This window comes from Streptopelia decaocto (genome assembly GCF_964273445.1).
Source record: "Streptopelia decaocto genome assembly, chromosome: 16".
NCBI lineage: Eukaryota > Metazoa > Chordata > Aves > Columbiformes > Columbidae > Streptopelia > Streptopelia decaocto.
The window spans coordinates 11,033,221-11,041,553 of NC_138671.1; positions in this window are offsets into that span (position 1 = coordinate 11,033,221).

The window sequence follows — 8,333 nt, forward strand, 5'->3', positions numbered from 1 at the left end:
CTTGATTAGACATGGCATGTGGATTCACAGACTGAAGGCAATCCTACTATAAATTTCAGAAGCCGTCTGTATTTCTGTTCATAATCACTTTCTCTTTTGTAGGAACATTCATTGTGGTTTTGGTTTGGGATGTTTGGGTTTAGTTTAGTCTTTTGGTTAGTTGTGTGTGTGTGTGTGTGTGTGTGTGTTTGGGTTTTTTTGTTTGGTTGGGTTTGGTTGGTTTGGTTGTTTGGCTGGCTTTGTTATTGGTTTTGGTTTTTGTTAAAATACACAAAGGTATACTCCCTCACCTTTCCTAGGATTGTCAGCTTCCCTTGGATCATAACTACTTAACACTAACCTGTGCATTTCCTTTAATGGAATGTCATGAGACTCCATTCTTCCCATTTCTCCAGCCTGTCAAGGCCCTTCTGAATAGAAGCATTCCATACAGTAAGAGTATTCAATAACATCAGTTCAAGCAGCAGTCTATTTAGCAGACCAACAAACCCCCACAACAGAAAAAGGCTCAGAGGTGGTAAACCAGGATGATGTGCTCAAGAAGCTAAGAAAATAATGTAGGACATTATCACAGCTATTCCAAAGAGACCTGAACTTAACACAGAGCACCTTTGCTTTAGATAAACAGCTCAATCAGTTGAGTGGCACAACCGTTGATGTAAATGATTTTCCCTAAAACAACCAGTAGAAAGTGTAATCCCCCTGAGCCAGTCAGACCAGGCAGGAGGGGAGAAGGGGCGGGCGGGCAATGTGTGTGTGGCTCAGGCCAACATAGCACATAAAGATCAAACAACAAGAAAAATGAACTTTGAAGAGAGCAATGGGCTTGGGCTGGCTTCAACCCACACGCTCCTTCCCAGTGACTGGGGATGTCCAGAATCAGGATGGACACCATCTAGAGGGTGGTAATGGGAATCCCATTCATACCGTGATTCAACTGTATATTGGAATTGCTATATTATGTTTCTGTTGTTATTTCCATATTTTACAGTATAACTCTGCTAAGTCAAAACACTGTGTAATGTCAAAACTCTTCAAATAGTTAAATTTGGTATTAAAACTTTAAACCCCATTTGTCTGGAATATCTAAAAGTGCCTGGTCAGAAACTATAGGAACCTGATAGTCTGGAAATTTCAATTTAAAACACTTTATTTAACAAAACGGAATCGATAATTATTAAAGTGCTAAAGTGAGAAAAGAAAAAAGGGTAAAAATAGTCCTAAATGCTTTATCAAATTAATCTTGTTTTAAGGTTTGTTTAAAAAAAGTGTTTCTGAATGCTGGCTGTGATAGCAGAGCTAATAAGATCAAGTAGGTACAAAGGGTATTATAGCATTTGGTGTGACGCTTCCCCAGTGCTGAAACACAGTAACTGCTTTGCAGTTTTCCAGTTCATAGACCTCAGTGTGACAAGGACTAAGCTGAAGCTCACTACAATGACAAGTGTATGGCATGGTGAGGAAGGTATGTGTTGCACTATGTTGTGCTAGGATATAGGTGGCCTATTCAGCATCCATATAGTTTGTCTGGAACAGATCCTGGGCTGAACTAACGTACCATATTGTGCCATAGCTGCCAGGTGGAGAGAACCAGCCAGTGTGCTCCAGGTTGAATTCTGAAAGCAAAGTATCATGTCTGTATGTGGAGTTACATTGGAGCAAAACAATTAGACGGTAACAACATGAAGCTGCTGTAAGGGACAGTGAGCAAAGCACACTGACCTGCAGGTGGTTCACACTTGGGGGCATTCATGTCCTAAACTCTGACCCCAGGAAATGCAGAGTCAGGTAATAGCCAGAGAGTCTCAAGAGAAAGAAGACGCCAATGACTAATTGTGTACTTTCATATACTACTCTATTTTCCTCTCATCTTTCCAATAACGCACTCTTTAATTAAGCCTGTTTGTTTATTGATATGCTCCTCAGATAGGGAAGTGCTCAGATCAGTTGATCCAACTTTCCTAGGCTTCTGAGTGGGGCTTTGGGCTGATATTTTGAAAAAGGATTTTAGAACCCAAAGGTTGTCTTTTTCCACCAGTCAAGTCATTATGATATGTTACCGTTGCTCTTACCTATCCCTGGGGTTGCAGCTCAGAAAGAAAGTTTAATTAAAAGCTATTTTCAGCAGTTCTTATGGCCAAGGCGTATCGATTTCCTTGCTTACCTCCAAAAAGTCAGGTATTACCTTGCCAAAAATAAAAAAGGTTTTAGAGGAGTTCTTAAATTAAAGATTGAGAGAATGTAGAAGAGCATGTAATTTGTGGTGAATTCCTGCTGTCCTCTTTTCTAAAATATCAGCGGTTTTCAAGCTGACAATTGGTTTTAGACCAGATTAGGTACTTCACTGGACAGTACCAAGAATAAAAAGGAAAGGTAAGAGAACTGTTCCAAAACCTCCAGTAAAGTACATTGTGTAACTGTGCACCTAAGGTTTTCCAGAAATTCAGCCAACCTGGCAAATTATATAGAGGCTTGTGCAAAGCTGCGAAGTGCTGAAAACTAACAAATATTGGACAGAGTCTTCTTTCAGTAGGATTCATGTAAGTAGACTATAAAGCAGAGATAGAGAAATGTAAACGGTGGGGGTGGATGTAAGAGAGACATAAGGCTGAGAAAACACACCTGAATTTCCTGAATTCCCATAATAGTTGGGCCCAAATAGTTGGGCCCCAGTGACTGATTCAAGCAGTTCATGATGCTAGGAGTATAAGCACAGGTTCACACAGGATGGATGGTCATGTCTCCACATACTACAGAGGGCTCCATGCAGACTGCAGCATTCATTGTCCCGGTTCCTCATTCCTGTCCCCTTAGATATGCTCAGAGACGTAAAATGCTCAGCAACTTTTCTCACCTTTCTCTGTACCTTCATGATTTGGTTTTGTTGCATGTCACCTAGTTTTATAAATTTACTTGCGAGTCTGTTTTTCTGTGGATGTTCTAATATATAACATCAGCGCTGTGGACATTCAGACGTGTCCATCTTGAGACAGTGTCAAGTCTGGCAAGCCCTTGATAATGAAAAAATAGGATCACATAGTGGGATAACAGGGAATAGCTGATCTTGTAAAAAGAACCTCACAGATTTCTGTCCTCATGTCTGTTGGACTAAGGCTACCTAAGCATTTCTCTGCAGTCCTTCTGCTTCAGACCCACTTGCTATTTCACACAGTATCAAAGAGAAAACTGCTACATAAAATGAAGGAGGAGCACCATTACTCCTACATCTGTGAAAGGAATTCTCCAACACGGCAGAAAAAAAGAGCCTCAGGAGGTTTTTCTGCAGACCCCTGAAGAGTAGAAGCATACAGGTTCACACTCTTTCCCCATTCCACACCCACAATCATCATAGCAGAGACTTCGGACTTGCCCATAGAATTCTGTGCAGCAGTAAGAAGAGGCCTGACGTATTTCCAGTCTGCAAACTGTTGGTATTGGGTTGACTTATCAAATTAAAACAAAAATCTGACATTAAAGTAGCCTGCCTAAATAACGAAGGACACCAATTTCCCTGTTACTGAACATGAAATGTTTCCTTAGAGTTTTCCAGCTTTAGTTTGGAAATTCCTGAATCCTGTATTGCTTTGCCCTTGTCTGTTTTTACAAATAATTAGTATATAAGGAAATACTTGGAAGTGCACTCTGACCTTGGTGTTCCCTCTGCTGTTTCTCACTCCTTTTGTTCTCACCTCTATCTCTTTCTGACATTTACTACACATTTAATAATGTATTTTCATAGCAGCACCACCAGCTTCACTGATGGGCTCAGCTGTGTCCTGTGCTTGTGTCCATTGCAGGGCTGGCTGGAATTGTGTCCAGCAGGGAGGTAGCTCCTCGTCTTTTCTCACAGAGGCCATTCTTGCAACCCCTGCTACCAAAAAATTGCCACAGACTCCAAATACATAGAAATAAGTCACTTACCGCTGTGGGTTTTTTCTTTTTTCTTTTTGTGGTTTTTTTGTTTGTTTGTTTGCTGGTTGGTTGAGGTTTTTTGTTGTTGTCGTTCCCGTAGAAAATGTCTGTGCTGTATGTTTGAACAGAGACCAAAACAAGAACCTGGAGAACACAGCTGGCATAAAGTTAATGGGGGTTTTAGAATACCCTGGTATCCACTGGAAGGGCAATAGCAGTCCAGAAGCTCTGAAGGGAATTCTGATAACTTCTTGACATTGGTGACAAAAGCACTAAGGGAAGGTGTCCTGCTGTACCTGATACTTAGAAACTAAGAAGAATTGTATGTGAATGTCAGGGGCAGCTCTGGTTGCAGTGAACACAAAATACAGGGGTTCAGCAGCCTTGGAGGAGGGAAGAAAGCAAATTGCAGGATAACAGCCCTAGCCTTGAGAAGAACAGATTCTCAGCTGTTTGGGGATCTACTTGTAAAAATACCATGGGAGACTATCCTGGAGAGAAGAAGGGTCTAGGAGAGCTATATGATTTTCAAGGATCACCTCCTCCAAGCACAAGGTGTTTGATCCTGACATGCAGGAAGTCAGGGAAAAGCAGACAGTGTTTTTCAGTAAGAGGATAGACCACCACAGCAGCAGATTTTTGGGAGAGGTGGTGGGCTGTTTTCATGACTCGAAAACATGACTGGAGACCTCCAGATGTCTTTTATCACCAACACTTCTGTGCTCTATGGAGTTATTCTTTTTCTTCTGCAGACAGATGAATTTGGGCAGCAAAAACCTACAAAGTGTCATGAAGAAACTGGCAAAGGAGAAAGATGAGTTGGAGACTCAGATCAACAGCATGGCCAGTAGCATGAACTCCACCTCTACAATCAATCACAGGGGAAGTAGAACCATTATTCCTTTGTATTTATGAATCTTTTTTCCATCTGCAAATGAAGAAAAAAAAAAATACACAATCTTTTCCAATACTTGAAAACAGCAAGAAATGGCTGAAGTGCTAGTTGACACTATATCATCCCAGTTTAACAAATTATGTAAAAGGTCATGAGTTTAAAGGGAGCATGAGAATGTCACAAGCATTCAAAATTGTTCAGAAAATTCACAGAATATTAAATTGTATCTTTAATAATAACTTGCTGATTTCATCTTTTCTAGACATTGAAGATTACAGAGATTACTGCAAGAAATAAAAATCAGAATTTGAGGGTACGCTATGGATATGGCCAGATTTTACTTACATTCCACAGATATTTGCATTATTTTGTCTCACTATTGCCATAACATTTGTTCATTCTCTATTGCACCCTTACATTTTTGTCTGTGGGAAAAAATCAATGCACTGCCGAAATAAGAAGGATGCTTGAGCTTGAAAAATTCCCAAACTGACTTCTGATAGTTGTGCCTTTCCATTCCACCAGCTGTTTCAGACCCAGAACGTGCTGAGTGTAGAGCAGTGACCTTGTTTAGGAAAGCCTTCATCTGACCATAGCCTTGCTTCTCTAATTGTCTCCTCAGGAACAGGAAATTTTATATTGAAGACCAGAAAGTTTCCTGGCTGGGACTGAAAACAACTTCTGTGACTGTCTTCCTTTGCTGTGTTCTGACCTGATGCTAACATCACAGGTGGAATCAGTCGTACTCAGCAGATAGAATGGGGAGCTTTTGGTCGAATGATGCAAAGGCAGAACAGCTCACTTATTGCTCTTTATCCCCTCAGCAGGCTGAGGCTCATGATAGGGGTAAGAGGACCACCTCATGTCTTATACTGCCAAGTGAGGACAAATGTTTGTGCCCTGGCACATCCTCTTTCTGGACAGGTAGTGGACAGAACCTCTTTCCAGACTGATTACAGTCTCCCCACTCTCACTTCTCCAACCTATTATAGATGCCACAAGAACTCAGGGCTCCAGGATGGCTTTGGGACCTGACGATGTACTCACCGCAGGAAGAATATGTGTGAGGTGCTGTTTCCTGAACTAGGCAGATGAAAGCCATGTGTTGTAGAACGTGGTCCTTTATTACCAGGTTTCTAGCAAGGGAAGTTAAAGACATGGGGAATAGAAAAAGAAGTCATCTGTCATTCCATCTCAAATCTGTTGCCTTGCCAGATGATTTCCATTACCCTAGGAGGTGAAACAAAATACCAGATGTCAAACTGACAGAGATGATGATATACTGTAAGTGTGATCTTTGAACCAGTGTACTGGAATCCAAGTCATCCTCTTTAATTAACATGTGAAGAGGCCTCAAGAAGGAAGCTGAAATATAAAGAATAATTTTGCAGCTACTGTTAGATGCATAAACACAGTAATGACTGTAAAATGGGTATTATCGGGGCTGCAGAGAGCATTAATCAGAATTAAAAGCACGAGAGGTTTCTTACAGCTATATGGATTTCAGCTGCTAAGCTTTCAGTTCCTGCACACTTGGAAGTCACTATGTCAACAGACAGAGATAAGTTTATCAAAAAACTAGATTCAACTTGGAGATCATTTCACGTGTCATAGAAAGAACAGTCAAGTTTGTTGAACAATTATATAATGCATTAGAAGAAGAAGGGAAAATCTCTCCTTTCTCTCCCTTTACACCGTTTTGCATGCTAGAGCATAAGACTTTTTCATTTTCTTCAGTGACATTTCTACAAGTACTTAATACTATTTTTCAAACAGAAACTATAAAATCTCTACATTTATTGTTCAGAAAGACATTGGCAACCTCATAAAAAATAGCTGATCTCAGATATTTCAGTTGTACATGCAGTGTTGGCAAACAATGAGCTGAGATCAACCTCTTTGACTCTTCTTACAGTGCTTTACCTTCCAGACATTTGACGGAGAGCATAAGCCTTCAGAATATAGTACAGAATCACAGCACCTCATCCTAGCTCCACAGAAGAGCTTCAAATAGGACTTCATACATAACTCTTTGCAAAGAAAGTGACAGGTCTGCAGGGCCCAGAAGGTATTCCCAGACACCTCATGAGTCTCGAACTTTTATTATTTAGAGCAGCTAGAGTGTTCTACTTGTGACTTTTTCGCCCTACACCCTTCCCACAAGATATGATACAGATTTTCTGCTGACTGATGCATATCTGTAGCACTAGAGGATATGGCCACACCACATCCCTTAAAGTGACCATATCCTTAAAATTCCTGATGAATTGCTAAAAGCCATGTGAACAGCTTTTTTTTTTTTCATCAATTACTTAAAGCATTTCTTCCCAGGTTTACCTAATATTCACCTTCACTGAAAAGCATCATGCTTAATTTAAAAACTATCTGCACAACTAGAACTCTTCGTACATGAACATGTCTGTCTCAAGACAAAATGCATTGTCATTGATGTGTCAGAACAAGCCAAGTGCTCTTCTCCTCTATGCAAACAGGATCCAAAACCTTTGTGAATTTTGCTAAAAGTAATGATTCTTTGCTTTTTTGTTTGCTTTAGAAATGACGTGGCATTTTAAGATTAAGAAAAAACTTTCTTCTTGATCTAGATTTGTATTCTTAGGGTGAGGTTTAGGTTGCTTTTGTTAATACATTCTGTTGAACAAGACCTCTGGTAGAATAATTCTACCTAGAATACCTAGGTTTTGCACTGGAATGCTATGGGGGAAAAAAAAAAATCGCATCTACATCCACAGGTTAGACGTGTCAAGACCTGGAGCCTCCCAGGAGTTCTCAAAATTTCTGTGGACTTTTTGCTTGTGCTTGGGAAGGCTGGAGGAGGTGCGTTTGTGATCTAAACCCCATTCTTGCATTTGGTAACTACAGCCACTGTCCAAAGTCTCTACAGTAGCAGCAAATTGGTGAGTTAAAACTGCCAATAAGTCTAAAAGACGAAGGATGCAAAATGGCAGCAGTCACTGCTAATCTGACCCTACCGAAACTTCTGCTAGACATGTATGAGCAAGGCAGACCAGCCAGATATGAAGAACAGCAAAAAAATACTTTTAAAATCCAATTTCAAATTGTAGAAAATAGGTAATTGTTCAGAAGAAGGTAAAAGATGTGATTAAATGTATGAATCAAGGTAGATAAACCTTGGTTCTTCTCTGATCTTTTGCAAGTAGCCAGCAAAAAGCTAAGGAGTTGTAAATAGGTTCAGTAATGCAAGCATGATGTGGCTGTCCAAACATTATCATTTGACTATACTAGATTGTTCCTATTGTTTATTTCCAGAATATTTCTAAATAGAATGTCCCCAAAGCTCTTTGTAATAGTAATCCTTCTCACTGCTGCTGAGTGCTGAGATACACAAATCTTATATGTCAAACAGCAATTCAGAGTCAGGAGAAGAGAAGCCAACCGTTCCAAGACCTGGTGTCCTGCTCTATTTGCTGGGCAGCACTTCCTCCTTTCAGATTCCTAGTCAAAATATTTATAGGAGATTTATTCACATAGCTAGGAAGACTTCAAA